Source organism: Ictidomys tridecemlineatus, chromosome 10 (assembly GCF_052094955.1).
Source record: "Ictidomys tridecemlineatus isolate mIctTri1 chromosome 10, mIctTri1.hap1, whole genome shotgun sequence".
NCBI classification, from domain to species: domain Eukaryota; kingdom Metazoa; phylum Chordata; class Mammalia; order Rodentia; family Sciuridae; genus Ictidomys; species Ictidomys tridecemlineatus.
Window position 1 is genome coordinate 99,173,128 of NC_135486.1, and position 19,741 is coordinate 99,192,868.

The window sequence follows — 19,741 nt, forward strand, 5'->3', positions numbered from 1 at the left end:
ACCATTTACTTTCTGGAGCCCTGGGGATTTATCAGAGCAAAGCACAATCAGGCTTCAGTTGCCAGATCTTATGTGGAATTTCCCACACTGAAGAGCAATGTCAGAGCATGGTTTCTGGCAGGAGGTGGGACTGAATTCCCAGTAGGGCAGTTGAAATTTCTCACAGTCCCAGAGTAAGAAGTTTGTTTCTGGTCACAAACAATGATACTTACTTTGCCAGGTGTATCTGAAGGGTTCCGTCCAGCTCCAGCAGTGAACCAAGATCCCCAGGGACAGGGAAGCATTAGGAACAGGCATGCATGATACATGGGGAGGCTGACAAGGGGACTCGGCCATTCCTGGTCACCTATGACCTCTACTTAAAAGTATGTGTGCTCCAGAGATGCAGGATCCTTTCTAAAACCTCTCTTGTCCAAGAGGAAGCCAGGTAGATGCAGAATTCTCAGGTGAATAAAGGATTTAGTCTTTTAAAAATTGTGTCATCATTTGGCTCAGATAGGATGTGTTCAAAACAAACTCCCACATGGAATTTCACTGCTATTCCCATCAAATTACAATTGCACCAAGATTTATATATGTATTTTTGGAAAATTGGGTTCTTAAACATTGAGCCACAACACCAACAGATTATGTTTACTATTTTTTTTGTTTGTTTGTTTGTCTTCCCTTAAGGTCTTGCTAAGTTGCTGAAGTAGGCTTTGTCCTTGGTGATTCTACTGCCACATTCTCCTGAGCTGTTGGGATTACATTCAAGCACCACTGTGCCCAGAGTCATGTAGCTTTTTCCTCTTCCTTCACTTCATGATTGGTGGGTCATGACAACATTGGTTGGAAATGCAGTCATAGGAAAAGCCAGGTTCACATTTCTGAGCTATGCCATAACAAAGTGTCTCATGAGGAATCTGCCCATTGCCATGTCCAATATGCAATTGTTAAAGAGTCAAACTGAGTTCTATAAAGCCTAATCAGATACATAGAGAACAACAATAAAATATAAAGTTTTTCCAAAAGGTTATTAATTTACTTAGACACATGTGAAATACACCTATCCATCTATCACCTATCTTCTTCATCAATTTATAAATAAATACTTGAATGGTGGATAGGGCTGCCCCTCAGGACCCCACTGACATCCATGGAATTTTGTCTTTTTTCATGGAAGATGGACTCAGCTGTAAAAGAACACATCTGCTCTCAATAGACAGTACTTGAAAGAAAAATGAAGTGAAGGGTGTGTTACCCCTGTAAAAATGGCAAAGTAAGCTGGGAATAAGAAACCAAAATGGCCTGCCTTTTGCAGAGTCCCATGATGTCCGATGATTGTGACTGAGCATCATCGAATTGTTTTTGGTTCACAAACAATTTGAGGTTGACCTTGCAGTCTGCTGTCAAAATTTTGTTGAAAGTGATGGTTTGCTCTCAAAGATTGATTTGCAGAAAAGACCCAGGTGCTGCACCATGGCTCTGACTTGGATTTAGTGAAGCCCCCCTACTGAGCAGGGGCTAACACCCTTCTTTTAGTGTGCATGCAGGAGAACTCTAGTTCATTATGTTGACTTGTGGAATGTGAGTTCCTGCCCTTCTTTTCCCCACCAAGTAAAATTCCAATGAATGATTTGGTATGAAAAAAGTGACAAAGTCCTTTCCCTAAATGGATGCCCGAATGAGGAGGAAGAACATCTTAGATGAGATTAATTCAAAATGAGTTTATTTAAGAACCTAACAAAAATGATTTGTAAATCGGGTAGCCTTCAGAATCAGAACAGAACCTAAGAACAGTGGGCAATAACATAATTAGGCAGCATTTATAGGAAACAGAAGTGAGGTATAAAGACAATTTAGTTGTTTACAGCTGAAGTGATTTAAAAGTTTCCACATGAACTGAAACTCAGTGCTAACTTCCCATTGCTGTGACAAAATACTTGACTTAACCAACTTCAAAGGAGTTTCAGAGGTTTCAGTTCATGATCCCTTGGTCTCATACCTTTGGCCCGGTGGTAAAGCTGAGCATCATGGTGAGCAAGTGGTTGAATAAAATTTCTCACATCATGGTAGCCAGGAAGCAAAAAGAGACCAGAGAAGAAAGGTCAGGATCCCAACATTCCCTTTAAGCACACAATCCCAAAGACCTAATGCTCTCCAATGTGTTTCTACCTGAAGTTGCCTCCTGATGTTTTTCCCACCTCCCCATGGTACCACAGCCTGGCAACCCAACCTGCAGCCCATGACCTTTAGGGCCATTTAAGATCCATAGCACTCAGCTACTGGGATGGGACTCCATGTTGATTTGGCCTGTTTATTCTATTTCAGAGCCTAGGCAAAACCAATGGCTTCCTACATGTTTTACTTCACAACCCTAAATCAGTTTCTGCATATGATGTAAGCACCAGAGCAAATGCCTTTCCATGATTCTGGATGTGGTGTGGACCTTGGGTTCTACCTCTTCATTTTTGAGCTTTATAAGAGAACAAGCCTCTTGAAACATTTCAATAAGGAAATGGGTTTTCCTTTAAGTTTTACAAAAAGTATGTTTCAATTGACAAAAGGATTCTCAGATGCAATTATAATAAATGTATATCTAGAAATTTAATAAACATTTTCAAAGACTCAGTTGTATGATACAGTTTTAAAATACAACAGAAGTTTTGTAGATTGGTCATTTTTGTCTAAATAGTGCCATGGTAATAAACAACTCCAAACATTACATTAAATTCATAAATGCAATAAAATGGTTATTCATAAATTTAAAAAGAAAAGAAATTGCCTAATAGATGATAAATCTTTCTCATTATTACACACATTACAATCTACTTATATTTTATTGGTTGATGAAAGTCACAAGACAAACTTAAATTCAAAGCTTTAAAGTCTACTATTCTTGAAAGACATAGCCTGGCCAGCCAGGTCCAATGAAGATATGCAAAGAACATTTTGCCCTCATAAAAGAAACCGTGGCAAACCTATTTGGGCTGCACTTCATGGTGACAACATGTATTGAAACAAAACCACTCACCTTAGTCCTGGGTTTTGGATCAGTGGTAGCACTTGCCTAGCATGTGTGCAAGAGGCACTAGTTGGATTCTCAGTACCGCATATAAATAAATGAATAAAATAAAACCAAAAATCACTTGCCTCTGAGAGCATACCTCCAATGACCCAACAACTTTCCCCTAGGCCCCACCTCTGAACATTCATCATTTCCCAAGCGCACCACCCAGGGGAACAATTCTTGAACACCTTGGCCTTTGGGGGACTCTCAAGTCCAAACTATGGCAATCTCTTAAGTAAAAAAATAAAAAATAAAGTAATAATAATAATAATAATAATAATAATAATAATAATAATAGGCACACAGCCATCCATCCTTCCCTTTCCCTTTCTCCCCCGTCCTTCCTCCTCTCCAGGCCCCCATCTCCCTGGCCGCCTGCATGAGTTCCTTTAGCTATGAGCCTAGACCTCCTACAAGTGGCGCTATGTGGATTCTCCCCGGGTGCACAACTCCAGCGTGTGTAGCGGCTACAGCACCGTGCGCGCCGCTTACACCAACTACTCAGCCCCAATGTCCTCTTGGCTCTCCGTGCGCCGAAGCTACTCGTCCAGTTCCGGCTCCTTGATGCACAGCCTGGAGAACCTAGACCTGAGCCAGGTAGCCGCTATTAGCAACGACCTCAAGTCCATCCGCACTCAGGAGAAGGTGCAGCTCCAGGACTTCAAAGACCGCTTTGCCAGTTTCATCGAGTGCGTGCACGAGCTGGAGCAGCAGAACAAGCTGCTGGAAGCCGAGCTGCTGGTGCTGTGCCAGAAGCATTTGGAGACGTCCCGCTTCCGGGCGCTGTAAGAGCAGGAGATTAGCCTGCTACCAAGGAGAAGCAGGCTCTCCAGGGCGAGCGCGAAGGCCTGGAGGAGACTCTGCGCAACCTGCAAGCACGCTACAAAGAGGAGGTGCTGAGCCCAGAGGACGCTGAGGGCCGCCTGATGGAGGCGCGCGAAGGAGCAGAGGAGGCGGCGCTGGCCCACGCTAAGCTCCAAAAGGATATCCACAGCCTGATGGACAAAATCGCTTTTCTGAATCCCCAAAGCCTCATTCTGTCTCAGCCTTTCCTTCTCTCTTTTTAGGCTCCCCCTCTCCTTTAGAACTTGTTCTTATCTTCATTTCTCCACCCTTCTCTACCTCTATTTTCTCACCGCTGTCTCTCCCCTTCAGAGTCCCCCTCCCCCTCCCCCTTCCCCTTCTCCCCCTCCTTTGCCTCTATCTTTCCTATCTTGCCATCCGCGGTCTCCCTATACCACCCACCCGCCAAGGCGCCCTTGGCGCGGAGCAGGGCGAGCCCAGCCTGTGCGCAGAGCAGGAGCCCCATGGTGCTGGCCTGGCAAATCTCAGCGCCCAGTTTGCTGGAGGCCGCCCTCCCCAGGATAGCGCCAGGCCGGCCCAGGAGGAAATGCTCCAAGTCTGAGCCAAAATTCCTGGGCGGCTTGGGGCTTTCTGGCTCCAAAACACTCTTCCCCTCCAGAGGCCCCGCGGCACCTCGCGGATCTCAGAGACCCCATAGACCTAGTCTCTAGGTTCCAGCCAGGGCGCCACCCCAGGAAGGAAGGGTGTTCTTGCACAGGAGGGGATTTGGGGAAGACATGTAGCCCTGGGAGGCTACCCCGGGGGTCCAGAGGTTCCTTATGAACCCATTTCTCTGAGAGAAGTGCTTTCCTCTTTGTCACCGCAGGTTGTTGGCACAAGACCTGAAGCCGGACTCCTAGGGAGCTTTTCTGTCTACCCAAGGACAAGATATTAACGCTAATGCTGTCCAACTCCATCTGACCCTGAGAGGGAGATTCAGGCAAGTTGTCTGTCTTCCACAGAAATCCACTGCTTTGATAAAGAAGTAGCAGCAATATTAAAAGATGCCTTTCAAAAGAAAATAAATTCATGGCTGTCATACAGATAGAAAATGAGCATGTGCCAAAGATTTTACTTAGCTCATTGTTAATGAGGGAACAAGTAAATGTTACAAGCAGTCCTAAGAACGGACTTAGATAAGGAAAAGCGGCTTGCACATGCAAAAAGAATTGAACTCTTGCACTCCAGGAGGGATAGGAACCACCACAACCTGTAGCAGACAGAATTGCAGATCTGTAGACTATCTATATCTATCTATATCTATATCTATTTCTATATCTATATCTATATCTATATCTATATCTATTTTTTTTTGGGGGGGTGGGAGATCTGAAGGCACAGCTCAGTGGTGGTGTGCTGGCCCAGCATGTGAAAGAACCTGGGTTCAATCCCTGGTAGTGGCCCTCTACTAGTGTTAGGTAGACTGTAGGGAAAGAGGAAAGGGAAATCACATATTCACACATTGTGTCTAACCTTTAAGGAGTTCATGTTCTAGTAATTGTTGTGGTACTAATAAACAGCTGCTGAGCTTTGATTGATTCATTTCTACTCTTTGCCACCTCTGATCTTTCCTGAAACGTCATTTAAAGCAAGTCATTGTCCATTATGCAGATCAAGAAATCGAGGTTCAAAAAGGTCAAGAACCTTGCAGATAACTTGCAGATAAGTCACACAACTGGCACAAAGAGGGGTCAGGACTAGAATCTAACTTGTCTGCCTCTGCACAGCCTGGTTCTTAGATAATAACACACTACATCCTGTTGTCTTTATGCTAAGAAAACTGGGGGGGGGTTTCTTCATTCCAAAAGCTGGGAGAGTTTTTTGGTGATCTTCTAATCATCCCCCACCTTCCTCCAGTTTAGAACACAGAAACTGAGACAAGTGCAAAAAATAATAGTTTTAGTGAAAATACAAATAAAGGTACAGCCCTAACAAATCTGAGAGCTCTGAGTACTTGGAGTACCTTGCTTGCTTCACATGGAACACTTTCATTGCCAAGCCTGGGAGAATGACTTTATCCATCAAGAGTCCCAATCAGGTTTATTTGGAGGAGCCCCTGCAGGCCAGGTCTGCCTCTCTGCCTTTTCTGTCCCTGGCTCAGTGCAATTGTCCCACATAATTACCTAATAAATAATCTTCACATCCCATCTCCTCCTGAACAGTAATACAACAGCCTTAGGCACAGACATTCTGATTCTGAGTCATCAGATCTGTCACCAAGACTAATATTTAATTTTAAATATATATATATATATATATATATATATATATATATATATATTAATTGGACACAACACCCTAATTTCTGTATTTATTTTTATGTGGTGCTGAGGATTGAACTCAGCATACCGCACATGCTAGGTAAGCACTCCACCATTGAGCAACAACCCCAGCTCCTAGGATCTAATTTTTAAAAAGCTTGCATGGGTTTTATGATGCCCAGATGAGCTGGGCTAGAAGGAAGGGTTTATTTAAAGAATGCATTGAATTTCTCATACTTGGTTGGACATTCCACAGTAGTTTAGCTCAGTGGGAAATTACCAAAGAATACTTAAATCCACAAAAATTCTTATAGCTCAAAGTTAGGGATTGGTTGCCTAATATTGTGAATTTAAGATTCAAAACACACACACACACACACACACACACACTTTGATTTCTTGTTATGTTAGAGCACAAAATAATAAAGTATAAAATGGAAAACATCAAACTCCTCCCTGTCACTATATTCCTCTACCCAATAATTCCAGTTCAGTTCCCATAGCATGGTGGACACTTCCTATTTCCTCTTTACATATTCCTTGTATTCTTAGTATGTATGGAGAAAAAAAAATATAAACCTGGTATCAAATAATAAATATTTTGCTTTTAAATTCATATCTACCTCAGTCCTAGCATCAAATCTTGGGCGATCACTAAAAATTTGGAAAAAGTTTATGAAAGTGAGTACACATAAAACTACTTTATTCCGTGTAGGAGCTGCAAAGTATCCTGTGGATGGGTATTCCATTATTTATCCAGACAGTGCCCTATTTATGGACAAAGGGACTGTTTCTTTTTTCCGTAATATAAAACATGCTTCAAGAACATACTTGTGTATATATCATTTTAACAGTTTCATGTATTTATTTATTTAGGTACTGGGGATTAAACCCAGAGACATTCCATAACTGAGCTATATCCCCAGTCCTTTATAAGTTTTTTTTTTTTTTGAGACAGGGTCTCACTAAGTTGCAGAGTGATCTGCCCCTGAACTTGCAATCCCTTGCCCCAACCTCTGGAATACTTGAGATTACCAGCATGTGTTACAGTGCCTGGCCTCCTATATTTTAATAGCAAATTTATAAAAGCAGCCCAGAAGATGGACAGTATTAAAAATCTGCATTAGCATGTAGGACAACTCAGAAAGGCATAGTGAGTGAAATCTACTGTATGATCACAATTCTACAAACGACATTTAGAAGCTGTCAGTAAGAAGTTAACTTAGTTTTAAAAAAATCTAAATGCTGCCATGGTCAAAAAAAAAAAAGAAAGAAAGAAAGAAAGAAAAAGAAAAGCAGACCTTTATAATCATTATACAGTTGAATCACCAAAAGTTGTTCACTGAAGAATTTTGATCTGCATTCCTGCTTTGCATGCTTAACATTTATATAAAAACCTACACACAAATAAAAATGGAAAAGCTGCCAATACCTGATTCCTCTCCCCTAGTTTTCTACTTATAATCATCCACTGAGGCACCTTTTGACACCACAGGGACAGAGGGGATGTTTAACATCAGACCTACCAAGAGTGGTTTGGTTTGTTGTTTTTGCAATGCTGTGGATCAAACCCAGGACCTCGTGCATGGGTGGCTTTCACACAGCTACACATACATCCAGCCCCATAGTAGGTGCTTGCATAAGTTCTCAATGTGTCAGAGTGCTATTTGGAGGTCATTTGGCATAACCACTGCACGTTAGGCATGGATCACACAGGTCTTACTTGTGTCTTCTAAAAAGATAACCAGAGAGTCTTCATTTACTTCCCACAAAGCGGGAATACCTGCCATTTAGAAGCACAGATCTTTTTTTAAATCGGAGGAGTTTCTCACACCAGATGCTGGAAGAGGAGTTAATAAATCTGAAACTTAGTGGACAAACTAGATGTCAGAGCACCACAACACTGGGCCTGTAACTCTGAGTTTTCTTTGCCTTTACACTAGAGGGCGCTCCTTACAAGCAATTTTTGTAGCCAATGACTAGGGCGTTTACCACTTGTGCATTTGGGAGTAGTGGGCTTTGGTGGAGGACTCCTTTTGAGACCTTGCTCCCTTCTACTGGAGGTCAGCACACTTGAGGAAGTGCAGGTGTTAGAGGGGGAGGGTGGCTGTATATACCATGTTTCTTTTTTTTTTGTTCTCCCTCTCTTCTTTCTTTCTTTCTCTTTTTCTCTTTCTTTCTTTCTTTTTCCCCTCCCTCCCTTCCTTCCTTCCTTCCTTCCTTCCTTCCTTCCTTCCTTCCTTCCTTTCTTTCTTTCTTTCTTTCTTTCTTTCTTTCTTTCTTTCTTTCTTTCTTTCTTTCTTTCTTTCTTTCTTTTTTTCTTTCTTTCTTCTCTTTCCCCTGTGCTGGAGATTGAACCCAGGGGCTCCATGTGCTAGGTAAGTGCTCAACCACTGAACCATATTCCCTGTCCCTATATTCATGTATTCTGGAAAGACTAGATTCCTGGCAGTGCAATCACAGAATGAGGGAAACTTTATTTTTTGTCCATAAGGCAAACACTGCCCCCAACTCTCACTAAATAAACCACAGATGAGCCAGTGTGCTCCCAACTATGACATCACTGTCTGCATTGGAATAGTGCTGGAGGAGGTATCAATTATATAAAGTACTTCTGGAGGGGAAGGACCTGAGGTCACAGACCCAGGTGTCCAGGGATATTCCCCAACACCTATTTTTTTTTTAACTAAAAGCATCCTATGCTACAAAATGGTATCTTCTTGTTGGTTTTATTTAGTTGCTGTTATTTAGAAGTGAGATTGGGTTGCATTTGCCTACTCAAATACTTTTCCCTTTTATTTTCCCCCTTTTCTTTGTATATTCTGGTTATTAATGTAAATGCCTTTTATTGGTGCTGGCAATGTTTTCCCTAGACCTCCCTTTAACTGTCTTTTTTGGTGTCTTTGCTCAGGAAGTTCAGATATTAGGTAGCCAAATTTCTCAAGATTTTCTTTTATGACTTCTAGAGTTTACAATATGCTTATGATTCCACACTTCAAAATTATAAAATGTTTTCAATTGTTTTCTCCAAGGTTATTAAAGACATAATCTCTATTCCATTTACAATTTTTTTCTGTGGTTTTGAGGAAAGAAAAATATCTCTAACTTAATTTTTTTTCTGCAAATGGACATCTAAATATCCTTCTGCTCTATTGTATAATCTATCCTTTAGCTGCTAATTTTCTTTCCTTCTTTCTTTTTGTATTAGGGATTTAAGACAAGGGAAATTTACCAATGAGCCACATCTCCACATCCCTGAGACTTTACTGTGGATAATGGGGAATGGCAAAAACTTTCTAGACAGAGGACATGGAAAAAGGCTGAAGTCATGGAGTGCTTGAGGAATTGAAAGAAATCCAGTTTGCTTTTAGTACACACAGCAATAAGAAGGCAGAAATCAAATCAGAAAGAAAAGCAGAGACTCAATCCTTGAAACATAAATTACCCTTAAATTTTATCTTAACGGCAATAATAAACATATATTAAGTGATATTATTCTTTTCTATAATTTCAGAAAATAAAAGTATATAATAGAGATAAAAAGAAAAAGAAAATAGGGGAATTATAGACCCAGCCTGATTTTCTCTTAAAATTGGCAGCCATCTTGCCACAAAGCCATAAAAAGCTAATTTCAGCTTCACTATAAATTACTGCAAATTCTAAACCTGCTTGGAATACCTGCCCTGCTTTGAACTCACCCATGCCTGGCTGTCTCTGAGCAGATAGCAGCCCTCTCTGAAACTTTAATGATGCCTCACAAATCCTGGCCTTCCCTGGCCAGATAATGACCTTCTCTGAGGCTCTAATGACTTTCACAAATTCTGATGTCAGGGCCAGCAAAAATGTAAACTAACAGTTATGATATGCTCGTCAGAGTTTTGTTATCTGTAATCCCCACTTTGTATAACTTTCTGGGCTATAAAGCTGGGTTGCAAGAAACATGTGGCTGCTGTCTTGTTCCTGTGGTTTTTGCTGGGAGAGGCAGCCTAGACAGTAAAAATAATAAGCTTGCTTTAATTTGATTTTAACTGGAGTCAGTGGTCTTTTCTTGCGTCCTGGTCTAACAATTGCTGAAGCTGGCTTTAAACTCAAATTCTCTTGTCTCAGCCTTCCAAACTGCTGGGATTACAGGTATGTGCCACCACCCCTGGCAAGTGTGTTCAATTCAGAAAATGTCTTTGTTACTTCAATATAAAGTTTTTGCAAAATCTTCTCTCTTGGTCTAAATCTCATGCAACCCTCATTTCAACTCATGTATTATAAGCCTCATTAAAAAAAAAATAGAACAATTCTGAACAAGCCCACCCGGCTTCTTCTTCCAGACCATATTGCATAAGCATGATGATAACCCTTTCATGACTGACAACATCTCTAATCCAGAAGGTGAAGGGATTATTGTCACCCCCCCTCCCGCCCCACCTAGGAGCACAGTGGAAGGGAGTGAAGTGACCTGCCCAAGGGTTATCCCCTGCAGAGAGAGAGTAGGAATGCAGAGCTGTTGGGGGTTAATCCAGCTAGCCATCTTTCCTTCTTGAATTCTCCACCTCGTTAATGCCCTCTAGGGATTTCCCACCAAAGTTAAGGGTGAGAATTAAACTCTAAAGCCTAAGGTTTGCCTTGTTTTTAATTAACCTTTACCCTATGCATTGTTTGAAAACATATTTTATAAAGATCAAATCATGACCTTCAAACAGATATAAAATGAACACTTTCTAGGAATTTTCACTGAATCAATGAGAAAACTAGGCAGATTATAACTGACTCAAAGGAGAAGTCAAAAAGCACAGACTTATATAAAGCAAAGGAAAGTTAAAGCAGAATCCCAGATAGAGCTCAAATACGCTTCTTCAATGGTCGGAAAGGAAACTTAGCTGAACCTCTCTGCTACAGCAGAATATATCTGTGTAGAGATAAGGGTTATTTTGCCTTGCTATTAGATATCTATATTTTGTAGAATTGCAAAATAGCTTCCATGAAATCAAAACCAGATAAGGTGGAAAGGTATGCTATAGGCAATGCTTCTTTGACTTCAATGTGGAAAGAAACATTGAATAAAAACTCATTTATTCACAAGCAATTTATCAGTGATCCTATCAAAGAGGCCTAATGTTTCTGGCACCTGTTTTTATAAGGTAGAGTCACAAAGTTTTTGTGATTTTTTCAATGGGCTTTCTTGATGAGCTCAGCTATCATTAATTTTATTCCACACCCTTTTTTCTTTGTTGGTACTGGGGATTGAACCCAGGGACACTTAACCAACTAATCTACATCTTCAGCCCTTTTTTATAGTTTACTTAGAGACAGGGTCTCACTAAATTGCTTACAGCCTCTCTAAATTGCTGAGATTGGCTTTGAATTTGCTATCCTCCTGCCTTAGTCTCTGGAGCTTGGGATTACAGGCATGCACCACTACACCAAGCCTTTTATTCCACCTTTAGGACTGATTTGAGTAAGGTGAAAATCCAAAAATGTTCACTATGAACCCTTAATTTAGAGCCATGGGTGCTTGAGAAATAACACTTGTTTTCCTCTTTCAAGGGGACATTTAAGAATAAACCTAGAAAGTGACAGGAAGTGTAAAGAAGTTTAGCTCTCTCCTCAGTGAGAAATTAAATAATCAAGGACATAATAAAATCAATGTAAAAGTTAGAAAATTATTCTGGTGAAACAAACCCAGAATCTTTCAACATAGATAAGTTACATTGAAAAAAAAATCTTTGTATCATAGCTGAAGATGGCAAATAGCAAATCAAGGAAATGAGGCCATCAAAATTACACAAACTTTTCTAAGATTTCTAAAGTATTTTGTAGTGTAAAAAAATGTATAGTACATTTTAAAGACTTTTTTGTTGTTTTTAGTTGTAGATGAACACAATACCTTTATTTTATTTATTTATGTGGTGCTGAGGATTGAACCTAGTACCCTCTGCATGTGAAATAAGAACTCTACCACTGAGTCACAACCCCAGGCCTGTATGATCCATTTTGGTTATTTATTTGGTACTAGGGATTGAACCCAGGGTCACTTTACCACTGAGCTAAACTTCATTCTTTTTTATTTTATTTTATTTTTTTATTTTGAGACAGGCCTCACTAAACTGCTGAGGCTGGCCTCCAACTTGTGAACTTCTTGCCTCAGGCTCTCCAGTAGCAAGGATTATAGGCATGTACCACCTGGAGTGGTTTTGCATATGAAACATTTTATAAGCATTACATGTTACCTGTTATAAATATTATTCTATATGGTGTTAATTTTGTATAATAAAATTCATAGTGTGATAAAAGCAACTTTTTGTAATATTTTTAACATTTCTCATCATATTTAACCCATTTTGGACCAAGTATTATAAACAAATCAAATCAAATTTATTTTATTAAATTAAATTTTTCCTGGGCTGGTGATTGAACCCTTGGCCTTGTTCTTGCTGGGTAAGTGCTTTCCTACTGAGCCATATTTCTGGCCCTACAACTCATTTTAAATTCTTCATTATGCTTTTTCACATTCTATAACAAAATGATTCTTTCTTTAGGACTAATTTCATTCTTTTTACAATTTCTTTTTATGGTACTAGAATTGAACCAATCGAGATGTAGTTCGAGTGAGAGCTTGTTGAGAGTCTCCTTTAGGGTGAGGTTAATGTGTTCTACCTTGCCTGAAGAGGTGAGATGATACAGGGTGCGTAGATTCCAGGGAATGTGGAGAGACCCAGCAATGTATTGTGTGATTTGAGAAGCAGGAGGAACTCAAGTTTGAGGCCAACTTTGTTGGACTCTGTCTAATAATAAAAAATAAGAAAGGGTTGAAATGAAGCTCTATGGTAAAGCCAGTGGAACAGGTTTATCTGTTATCTTTCTGAAAAATACTGAAAACCCAAGCCACTGGAGAGAGAAAGAAGTGTGATAAAAAAATTGGGAGCTACTTCTGCCATTTGTCTTTTTTTTTTTTTGATACTGGCATGTTTTGACTCTCTTCTCATTTGCTTTCAGGTCAATTCTGTGTATAATTGTCTTATGAAAAAGAAAATAAATGTTACAATATATTATTTTCATCTTTTAATAACTCTAGTCTCATAAAATCTCTATTTCCCATTTTAGACTCTTATTTTTCTTTTTTTCTATTTTTTTCTTTGTTTATGTGCTGGGGATTGAACCCACAGGTGCTCTACCACTGAGCTACATGCCCAGCCTTTTAGCTTTTTCTATTTTGAGTGTGATCCAGTGGAAGAGTCCTTGCCTAGCATGCCTGAGGCCCTGGCTTCAATTCTCAGTACCACCAAACAAACAAAGCCCCCATACAAACACTTGTAGAGCCCTTGGCACCAGTGTTTTAAGACTGCCATCCTGTTGGAGAGGGGTTAGGAAAAGGTCATGTAAACATCCTGCAAAAACATCAGTATCCTTTATTTGATTGCTATGTTGAACAGAAGCTCACTTTGAACTTCATATTATAGAGAAAAAAATGAAGGTGGTCATAAAACATCAATACTTGTATCATCTGAATACTTACTCCCTATTTTATTTCATCTTATTCCTTTCCTAATCTACTGCCAACTACTTAAAGTGTTGGGTGTGAGATTGATGTGAGCTGATTTATTTGTACTTTCTCAGTTACTATTCTGGTTGAGCATTTTGCATTAGTCTCTTTCTTTATATTTTTGAATTATTGTTAGACCAAAATCCTTTCCCAGCCTGCAGATCAGAATATCATGGTTTCCTCATATTTTTAAAGACAGGTCCTTAATCCATTTATTATTATTATTATGAATAAGGTGTGAGGCAGAGCTCCACCTTTAAAAAATATTAGTCAACAAATAAACTTGTCTTTCTCTAGATTTGTCTAGTATTCCTAAAATCTGTTCTTTATGTTTCCATCATTTTCAGTTGAAGTAAGTCATGAGGAAGAAGGAGAAACAAATCAAGAAAAAGGAAAAAAAAACTGCCGCACAAGTTTACAAAACATCATTTAGAGATTCTTAGTCGATCATTGGAACAAAATCCGTACCCAAATTTTGGGATCTGGGAGGAGCAGGCCAAGCAAATGCATTGCCAAATATGTGAAATCAATGTAAGTCAAAAAGTCCAAAAATTACACAAGCATATTTTTTTTGTAGGTGACATAGAAAATAGAATTTTTGAAAAAGTATTATGTCATTTCTTCACATAGGACAGCATGATACTTAGTCATGTATCACTTCACTGAGTTTGTGAACCTATCAAATGACTTTCATGGAAAAATCAACTCTTGTGAGGCAAGTTTGGGAGTAAGCATCAAGTAAGGCACTCGTGTAGTTATCCAACATAGAGCCTATGCAGTTTTGATCAGGGTGCTAGCTGATCAAAGACCTAGGAAGATTAAATATTTTGAAGGTGGAACTGATACTTTTTAGAGATGTTGGGTATTCAGTGACAGGATTTAAGAATGGCTGTACAATTTTGGCCTGATCCATTTTATACCAGGGACATGAGGAGTTTTTCTTTAAATATGTGAGGTTTGGTATGTCAATCAAACCTCCAAGAGGTGATGGCCTAGGGTGCAGGAGAACAGGCTTGGTTGGATTATGTCCCTCACATGGCATTTCACAGCATTAGTAGGTTCTTTTAGGAATTTGTTACATGAGCCAATATTTTGTTTTGGAAATTTCCAATGTAGTTACTTTTGTAAAATAGCTATATAATAACAAAATACTTGTTAAAGCTGCACAAAATTTTACCATCTCAGGATTGTCTTAGTATACATTGAAGAGGATTTTTCATATATCTCTATTCTGTCATTATCCATTGGTCAGGAAATATGTTGGTTGTTTGGCACAAGGAGGCAATTTTGGAGGAAATAAGAAAGGGAATATAAGAACAGCTTTGGAAGATACAGGAATAGCAAATAGTATGTAAGCAATTAAGTTTCTGTGTTAGAAAAATTCCATAAAATAAAGCATTTCAAAGATCCTGCAAATCAAAGGTGGTAGACAAATAAGTAGAAAATCTGAACAAAGTAATGGCTGGGAAAAATTTTGAATTGAAATGAGATACACATGCTTAGAGAATGCCCATGTGATCAGAAGGCAGGTTAGTCAGGGAGAGGGTCATAGGTGGTCTGGTTGTGAGAACAGGAGCACCTGCCTTTTGGCTTAATTTTTGTAACCTACTTGCTAACTTCTCTGTCACCGCTGACAAATTATGGAATCTTGCACCTCATCTTTCTATTATAATTATGTTGGAAAGAGAAAATGAGAGCTTTGGAAAGAGAAAATGAGAGGTCCCAGTTGTTATGTATAGTGACAATTTTAACAATCTTAAGCATGTATGGAAGATAACTTCCAGCTCTTAACTGAAAGCTATTCTGAACTTGGGGAGAGGCTCTAGGAGTGATCAAATATCAAAAGGCTTACAGACATTCTTGGCTTTACCCCTCTACAACCCTAGCTCATTGGGTTGCATAGTCAAAAAAGCATTTTCTCATCTCCATACACTCACCTCTAAACTCTGGGGACTACTGCTGGCATTGAGGTTATCCTCAATTGATGCAAGAGAAAAACATCAAGACTAGAGTTGGTCAGTGCAGTTGTTCAAATCACATGTACAATGCACTGCCCAGTTATGATAAATGCTTGCTTAATTTGAATGTGTAATTTAAATACAACAAATTTAAGAATATTCTTACAATACACTGAGTCATGACTGTACCTTGATGGGGCAGTTTGAGAAAAATAAAAAGTTGTGGGACTATGTGTATGTCAACTTGGAATCTGTTCATTCTAAATACAGAGGTTACAGAGAGGTTGCTGGGAGACTTTGAAAAGCCTGAGTTCTCATGGACAGAAGGGCTGCTACAGACTGTGGGGACAGTTTGGAATTTGGAATTGGGCACCATTCACAACCTCCATTATATGGAGGGCCCAGGAAGGATTTTCTTCTTTGTGTCTACTCCAAGTAAAGAAGCAAGTCAGTGATAATGCTGAAACTAAGGTTACCTATAAAATATTTCAGTGAAAATAATTTGTCTTTCTTTTTAGAATTGGTAACAAAACAAAAGATCCAGACTACCAACTAGAGAGAAACAGAGGATATTTGCTGCCAGTAAACAACAGGAGTCCCTTGCGCAAGGTTATCCAGTTTTCTACCACCAGGATGCCCAGAGGCAATCTGACAGCATCACTGCACAGCCCTCTGGCCCCCAGCAGGCTCCACTGGAAAGACCCAGCTACTTTGCATTGAAAACACAGAGAGGTCCTAGTGAAAAGGATGATTCATGTGACTGGGTATTCCCAAGCATGAGAAAGGAACCAAGTTGTGTTTCTCTGGGTAAAGGGGCCAGAGAAAGTGGACCATCTTCTAGTATCAGTACAACCATTTATGAGGCCATGTTAATGATAGAAGAAATCCAGCAGAGCAGGCTTTTGCATTTGCCCTTTGTTGATAGTGTGCAGGGAAAGATACAACAAGAGCAGGACAAGGAGCTCTCTGGTCTCCCTAAAGGACAGCAGATGAATGACTAGAGATATTCTATTTTACATCAGCAACAGCCCCAAAATTACCAAGAGAAACTGCTATTTCAGGACCCATTATTAATCTACCAGAAGCATGGGGACTTAGAACATCAGGAGCCCTCCCTTCTACAAGAGCAAGATGCAGGTTGTCAAACAAATAGACAGGATTCAATTGCTCAGATGTATTTTGTATCTCCTCCACAAATGGAGGCCAGTTCTGTGCCAGCACTTTTAGGACAAGATGGAAAGCAAGGTGATACAGAGCAGCCCAGATCTTCAACCCAGAATCTTTGAGAAGAGTGGTCTAAAGAGAGCTTTGACCCGACCAAAATTATAATTGGAGATCATAACATTGAAATTTAGAAAGCTATAGTCATAATCATTCTGGAATCATCCACAGCAGCTTAGGTCAAAGGACTGTCTCAAATCTGCATAGAAACATGTTGAGTTCAGGATCTGTATGAAAACAACAACAAACACCACAGAAAAAAACTTGAAAAGAAAAAAAACAAAAACAAAACCTGAATCCTTCATACAACCCCCATACCACCCCAGTGAACACACACACACACACACACACACACACACACACACACACACACACACAGACACTCAGATTTCTGATCTGTCAGTGTCTTCTGGTGGAGCAGCAGTACCCACCACTAGTCAATCCCTTACTGGGCATCTTCTAGTGCTCTGGAGAAAGTTGGACTTATGCAGGCCCTCCACAGCAAGAGACACAAAGAGAGCACTTGCCAAATTTAAAAGAACATGTGATTTGGTAGATACTTCTTGCACAGCCCTGCCTCAGACATTTTCTTCCACTTGGAGATAAGATCCTCTAAGGTGCCAGTATATGGAGGGTTCTGATGCTACTCCTATTCTCCAAGGACCAGCACAGTATCTTCAGGACACGGAATAACTTTCCAGGACAGCCTGGACTCTCAAAAAGGTGTCAGCATCATTGATATCAAAATGGATTTGTTTCTGTGACAAATCTAATAATAACAACAAAGAACAACAAATAGACAAGCTAGGACATTATGAAGGAAGCTTTGTCACTCAGGATTTCCTGACAAACATCCACAATATTTTTCCAGAATGCAACCTTCTAGGAACAGACTTCTGCAAGGAGGGCTGTCCATCAACTATCTATTTAGCTTTGAACTCACATAATCCTTGTGATTAACCATTGTTGCCAAGACTTATTGTTTTGAAATTTCTTTTGTACTTCTTTTTAATTTTGCCTTTTAAAATTTTCCCCAGACCTAAGCTCTCCCACTGTGCTCATAGTGAATATACTCAGGCATATGTGGCCGGTATATGACTGCCTACTATACTGTGGCAGGCATATGCTTATTAGAGTGTCATTCCATTTTCAATTCCTATTCTCAGAAGCATCTTTCTCTGTTATTTAAATAGACATCTCCATCCACCTACAAACAGCAGTTCCTGAGATTTCCCCACCAGAGGCAGGGCTTCCACTGAAGCTGCAGCTCCAACTACTGAAATCTCAAGAACCCCTGGAGCTTCCTGCACTGGGATAAGAGTCCTTGTTGGGATTCCATTGTATTTTGACAGTCACCTGGGCATGTGGGTCTATGATATCTGAGCATGCCCAGGTGAGCATTCAGATATTGCCAATCTGAGTTTTTGAGACAAATATTCAACGTGGGGGGTAACTAGGAACCTCCAATTTGGAACAATTTTCATCATTTTGGTCTTTAGGACTCAGAACACTTTAAAGTATTCCAGAGAGTTTCCTGTTCCTTCCACAGCTCCTGCAAAAAAAGAGCTCGGCAGGCTACATCCCTCAAACCACTAAGGGGCACCATTCACACAATGCCAATGGAAAAGTGGAACAACACTTTTGAATTTCCAGTTTACTCCTGGAGTGTTTTGTGTAGAAGCAGGCCTAGGCTAGAGTTCTCTTTGGTAGCACTTCCCATATTATTCTAACAATATCTAATTACAAAACGGTGTCTGGTTACAATCATTTAGTAACACTAGGTCTTTTAGAGAAAGCATGTACTTGTGTTTATTGTACTTTGCCCACCTCCTCATAATCATTGTGAATAATCTGATATGCTATGCTTGTCATGTGTCTCATATTTATTAGATTGTGCAAAGTACAAAATACTATATTTATTAAGGTATACTATAAAGCACATTTTGTATGAATTTCCAAGGTGTATAACATAAAAATCTCATTTTGAAAATATCTTCCTTCCTATAATGAGATTGAGAACAGATGGGGAAACAGCAACTCTCCAACAGGGAAATCTGTTATTTACACAATCATTTTAGGTAGTCACTTGGAATGTTTATTGAAGTTGCAGATGTCTATCAAGTGTGCTACTGGATGTTTTCATAGAAAAATTATGGTCCTTTATTACAGAACACAGAACCTCAGATAAGAATTTTAATATAAATTAATCTAGCCAGCTGTGTTAGCTCTCCACCACTATAATTAATACTCGTGGCAAGGCTTGTTTTGACTTTTTTAAAAAGTTGTCTCTGAATTAAATCCAGTTTTTTTTTGACACTGAGCTACTTTTCCAGGTGTTTTTATTTTTTGAGACATGTTCTCACTAAGTTGCTAAGGCTGGCCTTGAACTTGTGAAGTATTCCTGCCTCAGACTTGTGGGTTGCTGGGATTATTGGTGTGGTTGACCAGGCCAGGCTTGGTTCATGGTTTTGGAGGTTTCCGTTCATGGTCAGTTGGGCCTGAAGGGAGACAGTGCATCAGGGTAGAGTAAAACTGTCTACCACCAGGAAGACATAAGGAGAAAGAGGGAGGGGCCAAGAGCCATAATCCCCTTGAACATCTGCCTCCAATGATCTACAGTTCTCCCCATAAGACTCACCTCTGAAATGTCCCAATAGGTCTCAGTAGCAGCACAGTGGGAACTAAAACTTTACCACTTGTAGCTTTAAGGGATGTTTAAGATCTAAGAAATTAGCACAGCACAGTTAAAAATAACAGACTAGTGCTGTTATTTTGAGAATGTTCTAGGATATAATGTCCAATGAAATATCAAAGTTTCAAAATTAGCTTTATAATATGACAATTCTGAAAATGAAAGAAGAGCTGAAACAGTAAT

At 39.7% G+C, this 19,741-nt stretch overlaps 1 pseudogene; it reads left to right on the plus strand.

Moving 5' to 3' along the window:
- The first annotated feature begins 3,428 nt into the window (after positions 1-3,428).
- LOC106145426 (neurofilament light polypeptide pseudogene) lies at positions 3,429-4,218 on the plus strand (annotated as a pseudogene).
- The last annotated feature ends 15,523 nt before the right edge of the window (positions 4,219-19,741 follow it).